Source organism: Carex rostrata, chromosome 26 (genome assembly GCF_964058835.1).
Source record: "Carex rostrata chromosome 26, lpCarRost1.2, whole genome shotgun sequence".
NCBI lineage: Eukaryota > Viridiplantae > Streptophyta > Magnoliopsida > Poales > Cyperaceae > Carex > Carex rostrata.
The window spans coordinates 1545002-1560349 of record NC_135943.1 but is presented as its reverse complement, the minus strand read 5'-3'; the positions used below and the strand labels follow the sequence as shown (position 1 = coordinate 1560349).

Here is a 15348-nt window from a genome sequence, read left to right as displayed (position 1 = left end):
GGCTGCAATGAAAAATAAAATATGCTACAACTGAGAACAGCAAACAGTGGCCTGAATAGCAAGGAGAGAAGACCTTATTATTCATTGCAAACCGCTAAGATGTGTTCCTGGCAAAACAGCATAATTAGATCCCAGGCAAAACAGAGTATGTTCCTGGCTGAAACATATGTGTTCCTGGCTGTTCCTGGGATGCATAAAATGTGTCTTGTTCTGTAAAAGGCCAAAACAGCATGTTTCAGACAGAAACAGGAACCGAAACCTCCTGTTTCTGGACAAAACGTAGCTGCTCCTGGTTGTTCCTGGGAATGCAGAAAAGGCGCCAGTTTTGAAAAGGCCAAAATATTATGGTCCCAGAAAAAACAGGAACCGAAACATCCTGTTTCTGGCCAAAACATATTTGTTCCTTGCTGTTTTTGGAAATGCAGAAAAGGTGCCGGTTCTGGAAAGGCCAAAACATAATGTTTCTGGAGGAAACAGGGGCCGAAACATCCTGTTTATTGCCAGAACTTTTTTTTTTTTTTTTGGTAACAGGGCAGCATTCTGCAGTAAATGAAAAAGAGATGTACAGCACTCATATCTCCTACAATACAAAGATGCCTGGTTACTGACTATATCCTAAATCCTAGTCTGAAGAGGGGAAGCGTATATATAACCAACATAAGAGACTTGGGAAACTCGAGCCAAATTTGCATGGGCCTGACTATATTCTACCCTCGGAATGTAGACACATTTGTATTCAGGATTGTAAAGCCAGTAGTCCGATCAAAAATACGTGGCATAGTTGGAATTTTTTTTTTTTCTTTTAACATCACTTTTCATCTGTTACAGATGTATCTTCCAAGCCAAACGCCAGAGCCGCTACGGCCATTTAGAGAGCTAGAGCTATACTATCTCAAGGGAGATCATGTGCATTATTGTCCACTTGAGGAGAGACACCGTATCTATGACTGTGTAGGCTACAATGATATCGCTAACCCTCACTTTTGTTATTCTTATTCAAGCCCTGTTCTTGGTGGGACCCGTGAAAAACCAAGAGCAAAAACAAATAAAATAAAATATATTCATCAATATGTGTAAAGGAAACTCCTTACGGTGTAACAACATAATATTTCTTTTGTTTTTGGAAAAGCAGTAGAAAATTTTATTTAACAACAAAATATTTAATTTTGTCAATGACGCCCCCAAAGAGTACAAATGTCTACAAATTAAGTTAACGAATTATCATGTCATGTCTACAGATCCGAATTCAGAGAATACATATACTTACATATTTAAAAGAGGAAGAGAGATACGGAGTTAACAGCAAGAAGGACGATGAATTAAATTTAGAATTACAGATCAGTTATAGGCTTATGGTAGGAGTAAACAGTTTTTTCTGTGCCAAAACAGTGAGAGTAAAGAGAAGTGAGGGGATAATAGGGTAAATGTGGGTCCCACGAGGGCATTTTGTCAAAAAATTTAGAGGGGTATTTTGTTTGATAGTTTTGGAAAGTAGGGTATTTTATAAAATTTCCCAAATTAATGATTATGTTGAGCAAAATAATACCATTTTATTCTTCAATAGTAGCTATCTCCCTCCATACATCATCACAAAATTAAATAAGAAAAGGAAAATACAAGTGCATATTCATCTTGTGTTATGAAAACAACCTTCCAACTCTTTTTCAGTAAAGGAAAATACATAAATCTTTTTGAAGCGCCTTTACTGAAGGAAACATCTCGTTCTTATCTTCCCTCTTCTTTTTTTTCCCACTGTCAACATCCAGCACATTCCATAATAAATTAAATATATAGCTTTACTAAAATTTATTGAAAGGGCAAAAAGCTCGTTTCATTTCAACATGAAACTATGAATTACAGAAAAGACCTCAATTAATCCTATTAATTCTAAACTGCTAAACTTACCCAAACTAATAAATGAAGTAAAAAAAATTACAACTAGAGCTATAAAAACAAAAGAACTAACAACCTGGCACAGATTTATCCATTTTCAACAGTCCTTGAGATATCCTGAAGAACCTCTGCCACTTCAGTCATGCCGCGTCTCTCCTCCTTCCTCTCTCTCAAGCAATCAAGTGCAAGCTCCGCAAAAAGCTCTACACTCTTCAAATCGAGCTTACCATCATCCCCAACTAATGTTTCATCTATTGTATCCATCATTTGACCGTCCCTGGCTCGGCGTTTTACGTACTCGGCCAAGCTCACATCATCCTCATTTCGAGAAAAATCAATGACCTTCTTTCCTGTTAGTAACTCTAAAAGAACAACGCCGAAACTATAAACATCGCTCTTATCTGTCAGTTGATATTTCCTGTAGTACTCAGGATCCAAGTAACCAAGAGTACCCTGAGCACAGGTTGACACGTGACTAAGCCCCGGTTGGACCAATCGGGACAGCCCGAAGTCTGAAACCTTTACATTTAGCTCCTCATCTAACAAAATATTAGATGACTTTACATCTCTATGGTAGATCGGCACTTGGGTTGACGAATGCAAGTATGACAATGCCTCAGCAGTTTGCAGAGCAATTTTTATCCTCATTTTCCAATTTAAGGCTTTTTGGTGATCTCCTCTTGAGTGTAGGTGCTCGAACAGTGTGCCGTTGGGTATGTATTCATACACCATCAAAGGTTGTGGAGCTTCAACGCAACAACCTAGAAGCCTTACAAGATTCTTGTGGTTTACAAGTGAGAGTATCCCCACCTCGTTAAGTATTTGTTGAGTGCTTTTTAGGTTGCCAACTTTTGCCGATTTGACGGCGACTGTAGTACCGTCTTTTAAAATTCCCTTGTACACCTCTCCAAAACCACCACTACCGAGCAGTCTATCTTTTGAAAATGCGTTAGTTGCCTTCCGCAACTCCTTCCATGTAAACATCTTTGCCGATGTTGCCCCGGCCTTCCAAAGATCGTCTTGCTCTTTACTCGAGTTCTTTGACCAAACAAACAACTCGCCACCATCACAGGTCTTGATCAAAATGACAATAACCGCTAGTGTAAAGAAGCCTAGAACACCTATCACCGTTGACACAGCAAAGATTCTATGCAAAGTACGTCGATGGTGATGAGTTACATCACTATGCAAGCAATTATATGATGATGCATCCCAATAGTAGCCCTCATTACAATGGCATCTCGTGTGGGTGTCGCTGGGTTCTCTAATACAAGCCGACGATTGGGGGCAATCACTTTGGGTCTGGCAAATAAGCAGAGGAGGTGGAGCCCACTGGATTTCCAAACCTTCTATCCATTGACTTGGTGGCTTTTCAGGGTCAATATGGAGCACACTTCGAAAAGCGCGGCAGCCTGATGCGTGCAATCTTATTCTATATGAAGAAGGCAAACCCCCGGCAAGGAAGGTACAACAGGGGCCTGGCCCGCTCAAGCACGCGGCTTGTTCTTTTGGGTCAACACGGGCTAGGCCGCCCAAGTACTTGTGACAAAGACTAGAGGCGCTACAATTGAGTGGTGAAATTAGAAGGCGGGGCGAGCAATTGAAGAGAAAAATTGTGTTTGATGATGTCATGTTGAAGGGGAGGGATTGGTTAAGATATATACCCTCACTTTTAGGCATGTCTTGGGTTGTACATGTACCGGGTAGCCATGGGGCTGGCTGCACCACTAGGCGCCGCAATGGAGCTTGAATGCTTAGAACAAGATAGGAGCTACCATTAAGAGCAGGAAAGTAAAGATTTTTGTTTGAAGGGTCACAAGCTAAGGCATAATCAGGATCCCCGCAATTTGGGTCGGTACTCAGGGGATATGGTATTTCCATGTTGCCACATTTTGGGCAAATCCTTTGAGAGGACAAAAGAAAGGGGAAGTTTAGACAAGCTAAGATGAAAATCTTTACTGTTCTTCCTTGCATTGTGGAAACAATGATTTAGCATATAAAATATAGTGAACTTTCACAAGAGAGCAAAGATGGCTATAAGAGGCTTTAAAAAGAGAAATTTTTTATCTATAGGAATTATTAAAGTCACATGTACAGTGATATCCAATAAATCTAGAAAGATCTGGTTCAATGAGTCCGATTCAAATATATGAATCAGTCTCAATAGTTCAGATCCATAAATATATTATTTTTTTTAATTGTGAAAAATGAAAAATTTGGATGCCACATTTAACGGTGGAGGCTTATCCTTCTAAAAAAAAAATTAAAAAAAAAAACAATTTGGATCTTCATCATTGAAGCCGATCCACTCCTTATCTGATTTTCTGTGATATTTATATTTCAAATTTTCCCATCAATGTCTATTTTTTTAAAAATAAAATATATCTATGAATCTGGACCATTAAGACTGATCCATATATTTGGATCGAACTCATTTAATCAGATTTTTCTAAATTTGTTAGAATTCAATTATTCTTTATGTTTCCGTACATGTGACTTTAATAATTTTATAGATAAAAAATTTCCTTTAAAAAGTACCTGAAAATTAGAGAATAAAGTATTCAAAGTATGTTCAAAAAGCAAAGGTAGGTTGAGAGAATCCAGCATTATATGGTCTATATGATCAAAAAAACTTATTGAATTAGCTCCTATTTCTACTGTGTCCATGGATTTGGATTCCTTCAGCTGGCTTGATGTAGAAAGCATAAAATCCTCTTAGATTGTTTTGTTCCTCGTTTAAAGCTAGCTGCCTTTGAATCTAGCGAGAGTAACCTTCGCACTGCTGTTTATCACACAGAATTTTTCAGAAAAAGTTGTGCTTGTTCTAGGGGTGTAAATGGATCGGATATTATCCAATTTCGTCTGAATCCAAACACGAAAAATTACCTAAATTATCTGATACATATCCGTATCCGTATCATAAAATTATAACGGATAAGGATACGATAAGACATTTAACTATCCATATCTAACCATTTACACTTTTAAACCACAGCAAATGTGTTATATGTTATTAAATTGATTTATTATATTGCATATTGTAACAATTATTTATTAAATTGCATATAGATATATATTTTGATGAACAATATAACACTACGACATAATTAGTACAGCCCAAGTTATATAGCTTAGATGCCTTCATATGGTTGTTGCTTTGTAATGTGAAGTTTTTGATTGTTTTAGCTGCTTTAGTTGGAAATTTGCTGTAATGTCTTGTTTCTTTGTTTTCTGGTTATATCCAACTATTTTGTATATGCTTTTTGGCTCTAGATGTTTGGAGCTTGAAAGCATTTGAACACTCTAGTTTCTAATGAAATCGGTGGGTTTTCCCACTTTCTCAAAAAAAAAAAAACTACGACATAATTAGTGACTAATATTTTAATAATATAATAGATGTTTTGTAACCAACAAGCTAATTATGAAAAATATATGTATCCATCCGATATCCGATCTGTATCCATAACATTTAATATTTGTATCCCAAAAATTATAATGGATACGAATATAGTAACTACTCGATCCGTATCCGACCGTTTACACCCCTAGCTTGTTCATTTCTTACTGAATAAACAATTTAATCTCGGCCGTTCATTTTTCGTACGTGAGAGATAATAGCAACCTTACATTTAATTCAGACCCAAAATTTTATTCGGGGCTGGGCCAAGATTTATGCTTTGGTTTGAGAATGATATTTTTGAATGAATTGTTTACTTGTTTTTTCTTTAGTTTTCTTTTGAACGATATGAAACAAGTATTAGTGCGGATGAGCTTGAAGTTGTTTCTACAGTCTCATTATTCATTATTATGAAAAGTAAAAGTAAATTATCATGGAGGTACATCCGATTTTTTTAAAAATACCCATTTAATAAATAAATTAAATTAAAATATCCAAGTTTCAACAAAATTTGTAAAAATACCCAAACCGCGGATTTTATCCGCGCTCCGGAATTTTTATTCCGGGGCGCGGATAAAATTCGCGCCCCGAAAAAAAAAAAAAAAAAAAAAAAAAAATATTTTTGGTCCCGAGCGCGGATAATATCCGCGGGCCGAATTTTAAAATAATTTTTTTTTTTTTTTTTTTTTAGAGAGTCTGGAGAAAAAAAATTATTTTTTTGGTCCAACTTTGTACCTCTGGTTAACATATCAAAACACCTTCAAAAATCATGAAAATTTACCGACATGCATTCTTGACTTCATAGAATAATACTGTAAAGTTTCATACAAAATCTCAAAACAGATCGTGAGATATCGGCTCTCAAAAATTGCCCGAACTGCTGAAGGAGTGCTTCTGACCCCAACTTTGCACCTCTGATTAACATACCAAAACACCTTCAAAAATCATGAAAATTTACCGACATGCATTCTTGACTTCATAGAATAAGACTGTAAAGTTTCATACAAAATCTCAAAACAGATCGTGAGATATCGGTTCTCAAAAATTGCCCGAACTGCTGAAGGAGTGCTTCTGACCCCAACTTTGCACCTCTGATTAACATACCAAAACACCTTCAAAAATCATGAAAATTTACCGACATGCATTCTTGACTTCATAGAATAAGACTGTAAAGTTTCATACAAAATCTCAAAACAGATCGTGAGATATCGGCTCTCAAAAATTGCCCGAACTGCTGAAGGAGTGCTTCTGACCCCAACTTTGCACCCCTGATTAACATATCAAAGCACCTTCAAAAATCATGAAAATTTACCAACATGTATTCTTGATTTCATAGAACAAGATTGTGAAATTTCATACAAAATCTCAAAGTTTTTGAGAGCCGTTACATACAAAATATCAAAGCACCGTTACATCAAAGCACCGTTACATCTTCGGGCAATTTTTGAGAGCCGATATCTCACGATTTGTTTTGAGATTTTTATTGAAACTTTACAGTATTATTCTATGAAGTCAATAATGCATGTCGGTAAATTTTCATGATTTTTGAAGGTGTTTTGATATGTTAATCAGAGGTGCAAAGTTGGGGTCAGAAGCACTCCGAAGCACTCCTTCAGCAGTTCGGGCAATTTTTGAGAACCGATATCTCACGATCTGTTTTGAGATTTTGTATGAAACTTTACAGTCTTATTCTATGAAGTCAAGAATGCATGTCGGTAAATTTTCATGATTTTTGAAGGTGTTTTGATATGTTAACCAGAGGTACAAAGTTGGACCAAAAAAATAATTTTTTTTTCTCCAGACTCTAAAAAAAAAAAAAAAAAAAAAAAAAAAAAAAAAAAAAAAAAAAAAAAAAAAATTATTTTAAAATTCGGCCCGCGGATATTATCCGCGCTCGGGACCAAAAAAAAATTTTTTTTTTTTTTTTTTTTTTTTCGGGGCGCGAATTTTATCCGCGCCCCGGAATAAAAATTCCGGAGCGCGGATAAAATCCGCGGTTTGGGTATTTTTATAAATTTTGTTGAAACTTGGGTATTTTAATTTAATTTATTTATTAAATAGGTATTTTTAAAAAAATCGGGAGGTACATCTACCATTCCTGGGTAAATTTGGAGTTCAGATCCGGTGAAGTAACTCAAAAGTTGGGTTTTAGATCGGGACCGTCCGATTCGAATCCGTGATAATCCATCCAAAGTGGAGCACACACATCTCGAGCAATGGATCCAAATTCCGAGACGATCTCGAGCTATGGATTCGAATCGGACGGTCTCGATCCAAAACCCAAAAGTTGGGTTACTTTAGGGGATCCGGACCCGTAAACTTGGGCCTATGTTTTATATACTTGTAATAAATTTCCCAAATTTACACTTTATCATCTGAGCCTGGGCTTAAATATTGATTGTGGGCTATGTGGCTATGTGCTAAGACTCATCTAGTGCTATATTCCATTATTCTTTATCAGAATAAATAGTTGCATAGTCGGCTCAAATATCAAAAAACAAATATACAAAGAAAGACTTCATTACATTTTATTAGAGGTCTGTACGCCATACAATCAGGCCCGTAATAGGTTGCTGTGCATGGGCTATTCTATAAAGGTTTCAGTTTTCTGGCCTGTATGGGATTTACTACATCTTATATGATGTGCGCTGCGCCGGGACCAGTAAAACATTGGATAAATATTAAAGAGTTAGGCTAATATGATATTGGTGTTATTTCAAACTAAATAACACCACATCTTAAACCGTTAGATCTGCTTTAATATTCGTACAATCTGCTTTTACTGTTCAAGCACTTTATTTTGTACGAATATTAAAGCAGATCTAACGGTTTAAGATGTGGTGTTATTTAGTTTGAAATAACACCAATGTCATATTAGCCTAAATATACTGAGAAAATCTAATTGGTCTCCCAATCAACTTTCTCTTTTCTCTCACCATTTGAGATCTTAACCACCGTTATGGATCAGATCCAACATTGGATAACAACCTTCTCTTTCTCTTTTCTCTCACCATACATCTATAGTCTAGGCTGATTTTCTACCTATCTAAAAAAAATATAAAATTTGGTCTCCAAACACATATTAATATGAAGAACAAGATGAACAGTTCGGATCGACCATTATAATTTTGAAAACTCGAATATTGAGCTGTAATAACGTAGCCCTCTATGCAACCCATAGCACCGTAGCCTTACCCCTATAGTCTATACTCGTGTGATAAAAAAAATTATTTATCATTTATTTTATTGTTTATTTGATTGTTTCTTACTATTATAATTATTACTAATGATATTTTTAGTAGTAGTAGTATTAGTATTATTATTATCTTTTAATTGTAATTAGTCAATGTGATTTTGATTTCCTTGATTGGATTCAATGATATTTTGAATATGTTTATTATAATATTGCATCAGATTTATGTCAATTTGTTATGTTTTTTTATTTTTAAAGTCAACTGGCAGAGGCTGCCAGAGAATGTATTCATAAAATAACAGGTAACAACAGTTCACAAGCCCATTAAGGCCGATACACATCAATCCACACATCATTTGAAACCTATAACTCTTTTACCAGTAAGTCAGTTCTATGGTCTGTACGTACCAGTTGCGGTATCCGTACCAAAACAGTGTATGTTCCAAAGCGTAGCCTCATGGATGATCAATTCAGCTATCAGGCTTGGAGGAGTCCATTTTTCTTGGAAGATGTCAATTTGTTATGTTAACTGTCAAAAAAATAAAAACCTCAAAAATTTAATTTATATGTCGTGACTGTTTTAAATGGCATTCTCACCGGATATTATCAAGGGCCTGTTTGTTTGTCACGGGATTGTGCGGGATGGGATTGCACGGGTGCGGGAACCCACTATTTAATTTACGAGAACCCATGCTCATGAGTACACACAGGAATTATTGTAGGAATATGTTAAAATGAGTGTTCGGTTGTATCGTAGAATTAGTTGTAGGAAATTATATTTTTCTTTCTAAAATATTTCATATAATACAATTATTTTTATTAATAAAATTATTAATAATGAAATTAAATCAAATTGATGATATAATATTTTAAATTACTTATTACTTATTATTTTATAAAATATAAATATTTTTTATAATTAAATAAATAAGTATTTAATGAGATAGATGTACTATGTCATTTGCATTTAATAATCTGAAAACTTATTTAACAAACCATCAAATTTGCTAAATAACTAAAATGGGTACAACAGTATATATGATACATCTCTTCCAAGAAAACAAAATTAAAAGAAAAAATAATTGTATTAACAAAACCTTGCATTTGCAAAACCTTCTCACTGCTAAAAATTAGTCTTCATTAATGGATCAAGAAACCCTTTACGATTTTATTAAAATATGAAAGCTACGCCATTTGGGAAAATAAAAATGCAATCTGAGTGCATAATTTTTTTTCCCACCACTTTTGACCTAGACGGGAACAATTTGAGGAAAAATGATGGGAGATTTTGAGGGGAAAATGGATATGCCGAATGGCTCAGGGAAATGTTTAGGGAACTCATTCCTTTTTCCGTATAAAATTTTCAGCTGAACAGGTCCTAAGAATGTGACTGACCGCTTCACGCTTATCGGAATCAATTAAGATTTGCACGGATCTCAATTTAAACAAAAAATGGTGATTTAATTTCTGAGGATAATGGATCCATTAACAAATTTCTCTCTTATTTTTCTCTTTTCGTATTCTCAAGCAGAATGGCGGGAAAAACAAATAATAGTATTGAGAGTCAAAGACATACTTTCAATTTCAATTTATAGTGGTTAAATATGTAATGAAAATCAATTGTGTAAAAAAAAATTTAAAAATATTAAAATCAATTTTACAGTATCTATAAATTTATTGTTGATTATACAGATTATACGGTAAAATTATACGTATGCATCATATATATATTTTTTTAAATAGGTGGCATTTCAAATATCCTCTTAAAAACTTAAAATTACATTTTTCTCTTCTAAAATTCATAAAATTTCATTTACTCTTTTAAAGTTCAAAAACTCGCAATTTTATACAATTTATTATTTTCTTAATAGAACTCATTTAAAATTGATAAATTATCAATTTTACTCTTTCTCCCTCGTTTCGTCTCATCCTTTCTCTTTTGTTCTTAGAAATCTCATTTTTCATATTTTGACAATTATCTAGTGATCTTGAATGAGACAGGATTACAAAATTTTCAAATTAAAGGCTGTCGCTGTATATATATGCTTCATGACTTAGGTAGTTAGGTTTGAAAGCGAATATTAACTAAAATAAAGTATAGAATGTAGATAGCTTTGACAAAACTAGAAGTAGTTTTGTTATATGGTTTTCATCCTCTACTTTTAAATGTGACTTCGACACAGCATGATAAGAAGGCTAAGTGTGTGGTCATAGTCGGCTTCCTTCAATTTCTAATTAAATGTTACTTCTTCTTCTTTTTTTGGATTGAATGCTACTTGTGTTCTCTTAATAAACACCTTTAATTGCAAATGTTAGAATTTAATATCAAAGTGAATTAATTACTCCGTATCAATATTTTTAAAAATATTCATTTAGTCCGATTAGTCATTGACGGTGATTAAACTATCATGGATTATTCTGACTAATCGACTGATTATTCTTAATTATAACTGATTATTCTCAATTATTTCTGATTAATCACTTGATACTATGTTTGTCCGACGAATACATACCGTTATTTACAACACTGCTTTGTACAATTCTTTTAAAATGTTGAATTTTGAGAGGTATATATGTTTTTTGTATGCCTTGTGCAGCGTGATATATATATATATATCTTTTAAGGAAAGCCTTCTTTGTACAACACTGCTCTGTTTCTAGAAATCGCACTTTTCGTATTTTCACAATTATCTAGTGATCTTGAATGAGACAGGAACATGATTACAAAATTTTCAAATCTGTCGCTATATATATATGCTTCATGACTTAGGTTTCAAAGCGAATATTAACTAGAATATGGATAACTGACAAAAACTACATGTAGTTTTATTATATTGTTTTCATCCTCTACTTTTAAATGTGACTTGGACCCGAAATTTTTATTAATACCCAAAATTATTATAAAATTATGCAATCTATCTATTTTTTCTTGTAATTTTGAAAATTGCCCCTTCCGATTACTAAATAACCGAACCAAAACATATTTGCCGGTGATTAAATCACCGGATCAATTTTTTTAATCCTGTAATTAAATAACCGAAAAGCGTACTTTAATCCGATTATTTAGTAACGGAATTTTGTTTTTGACCTTCCGCATTTCTTGCCTTGTGTTGTCCTTTCTGCCTTGGCAATCGATGAAACCGTCAACTAATGCCTTGGTCCGGTTTTTATCAGTGTGTGTCTCTCTGTCTCTGATATCTGCAAGTGTCTTGTGTAGATTTTTTGTGGCACCCAAAATAATATATATTGATGTAAGGAATGGAAATTCCATAATTCTATGATGGATCATCGATTGCACAAGGGAGGCTGCATAGTTTGCGTCACCAGAAATTGTTGTATAAAAATATCACCGATTGACAATGCAGAAAATACAAAAGGCAAAAAATGCCCGAGTTTTTTTAAAAATACCCCAATTTATAAATATTTTATTATAAATAACCACATTTTTATCAAAATTTTATTTTTGCCCAAACCGTACAGATTATTTACGGTTTCAATTAAAAATTCAAACCATAAATATTCCTTACGGTTTGAATTTTTTTTTATTTAAAAATTCGGACCGTATATATTCCTTACGGTTTGAGTTTTTTTTTTTTATAGCCCAACTTTGCACCTCTGGTTAGCATATCAAAACACCTTCAAAAATCATGAAAATTTACTGACATGCATTCTTGACTTCATAGAATAAGTCTGTGGAGTTTCATACAAAATATCAGCACAGATCGTGAGATATCGGCTCTCAAAAATTGCCCGAACTACTGAAGAAGTGATTCTGAGCCCAAATTTGCACATCTGATTAACATATCAAAACACCTTCAAAAATCATGAAAATTTATCGACATGCATTCTTGACTTCATAGAACAAAACTGTAAAGTTTCATACAAAATCTCAAAATAGATCGTGAGATATCAGCTCTCAAAAATTATCCGAACTGCTGAAGGAGTGCTTCTGAGCCCAAATTTGCACCTCTGATTAACATACCAAAACACCTTCAAAAATCATGAAAATCTACCGACATGCATTCTTGACTTCATAGAACAAGACTGTGAAGTTCATACAAAATCTCAAAACAGATCGTGAGATATCGGCTCTCAAAAATTACCCGAACTGCTGAAGGAGTGCTTCTGAGCCCAAATTTGCACCTCTGATTAACATATCAAAACACTTTCAAAAATCATGAAATGCAAGGTAGGCGACAGGACCACCGTTCTCTCCGTTCCACTACTGACAGGTAGAGTCGAGATATGTAACATTCAACCCTGATTATATTTCATTCCAATATTGAACAAGTCGTATTGTTATTCCTAATTTTCTTGGTTTAGTGTAGTGTTTTTTTGTTGTATAAATACTTTTCAAGAACAATTACAATATATAACATAGCTCAACTCAAAGCATAATAAAATATAGCGAAACTAATTTGTATCCTTGTAGGGTCCTGCCTACATGCCTCCACTCTGTTTGTCAAGCACCTAACTGATATAGTCCTTCAGATTACCATTGATAGAAAGTTTTTTTTTATAGTTTTAGTTTAGTTTGGCTATGTTATATTTTATTATGTTTGAGTTTTAGTTCTGTTTAGATATGTTATGTTTTATTATGTTTGAGTTTTACTTCAATTTAGCTATATTATGTTTTATTATGTTTGAGTTTTCAGTTTTGTTATATTTAATTATCTCATGATCTGTTGTGAGATATTGTATGAAACTTCACAGTCTTGTTCTATGAACTCAAGAATGCATGTCGGTAAATTTTCATGATTTTTTAAGGTGTTTTGATATGTTAATCAGAGGTACAAATTTGGGCTCAGAAGCACTCTTTCAGCAGTTCGGGCAAATTTTGAGAGCCGATATCTCACGATCTGTTTTGAGATTTTGTATGAAACTTCACAGTCTTGTTCTATGAAGTCAAGAATGTATGTCGGTAAATTTTCATGATTTTTGAAGGTGTTTTGATATGTTAATCAGAGGTGCAAATTTGGGCTCAGAAGCACTCCTTCGGCAGTTTGGGCAATCTTTGAGAGCCGATATCTCACGATCTGTTTTGAGATTTTGTATGAAACTTCACAGACTTATTCTATGATGTCAAGAATGCATGTCGTTAAATTTTTATGATTTTTGAAGATGTTTTGATATGTTAACCAGAGGTGCAAAGTTGGGCTTAAAAAAAAAAAAAACTCAAATGAATATATACGATCCGAATTTTTAAATCAAAAAAAAAATTCAAACCGTAAGGAATATTTACGATTTGAATTTTTAATTGAAACCGTAAATAATCTGTACGGTTTGGAAAAAAATAAAATTTTGACATAAATGTGGTTATTTATAATAAGTATTTATAAATTTGGGTATTTTTAAAAAACTCGGAAAAAATGCGGAAGGCCAAAACAAAAATCCGTTACTAAATAACTGAATCAAGAGAATTGGTCTGGTGATTTAATCACTGGAAAATATGTCTTGATCTGGTTATTTAGTAACCGGAATGAGCAATTTTCAAAATTTTCCGAAAAAGTGAGTAGATTGCATAATTTTATAATAATTTTGGGTATTAATAAAAATTTCGACTTGGACACAATATGGTAAGAAGGTTAGAGTGTGCGCCTGTGCGGTCATAGTCGGCTTCCTTTAATTTCTAATTAAATGCTACTTGCGTTCTCTTGATAAACATCTTTAATTACGAAAATATAAAATATGAGAAATGATAAGTTATGAAAAATATGAGTTATTGAAATCCTCTTGATATTATGAATTTTAGAGATAAAAATAAGTAATTTTAAGGTTTTTGAGGGGATACATAAAATTACCCCTTTTAAATAAACGAGAAGCCTTGAAATCGTTCATTCACAGTAGCATCACATCCTAAATATATCCATCTGATCAGCTGTCCGTCGTTATGATTACATGTCGACTTGGGAAATGACGCCATACTGAGCCCCTGATTCGTATTTCCATCAAACAGTACATATACCGTTTACCGACTGTTCTCGTCTTCTCGACAGAGAGAACACAAAGGGTCCATATGCAATAGGCTACTCAACACGTGTACAGGCATCAAATCATGCGCACGGTTCCCCATATCAGGTAAATCTCCTCAATTGCGCATCGCTCAGTATATTTTAAAGAGCATTAAAAGACGCACTGATCTGCGTATCGCGTGGAAATTTTTTTTAGAAATCATACATAAATAAATAAATTCTCAAACTAACTTGATTATTTTGATTTTTACTAAAATCAACATTATAAGAACTGAGATAACATTTCGATCCAATCCAAGCTGTTTTCAGAGATTAAAAAAAAAATGTAATTGTTGGAAGAAAATATGTGAAAACACTTCGGGCTGAAAAAAAAATTCAAAACTAAATTCACCTTAAACGAATACAGATACGGTGCAAATAATCTACAAATACGGATTCAAATATGGATACGACACAAAAAATTATCAGATAATTGAGTCACGTGAACTTTAAAATGTAAATATTAATTAAATAAATTGAAATATGAAAATGAATGAGTAATTTACATTAGTTTATAATTTAAGTTAATAATTTTGTAAAAGAAAATAGCAATAACGGTCATTTAAAAAAGTAATATTAATGTATTGAATAGTTACATCAATAAATAGAGAGATTGGTCAAATGCAGTGAATAGTGACAGCAACACCGGCCTTCCGGCCTTCTAAGATAGTTACACTAATGCATTGAATGGTAATAGCAATAAACATTGGGTGTAACTATGAGCACCACAGCGGCTTAGTCCATATATTTGAACAAAGGGTCGCTAGTAGCAGGGAAAGCAGAAGCCATTTTGAATAGAAAGTCCGGAATCTGGATATCTAATTTAGTTAGTCCCACAACATACACACTAATCA

At 33.7% G+C, this 15348-nt stretch overlaps 1 pseudogene; it reads right to left on the bottom strand.

Annotated features, from left to right (window-relative positions):
* Positions 1–1744: 1744 nt before the first annotated feature.
* On the bottom strand, positions 1745–3897 carry LOC144544401 (wall-associated receptor kinase-like 20 pseudogene; annotated as a pseudogene).
* Between the last annotated feature and the right edge of the window lie 11451 nt (positions 3898–15348).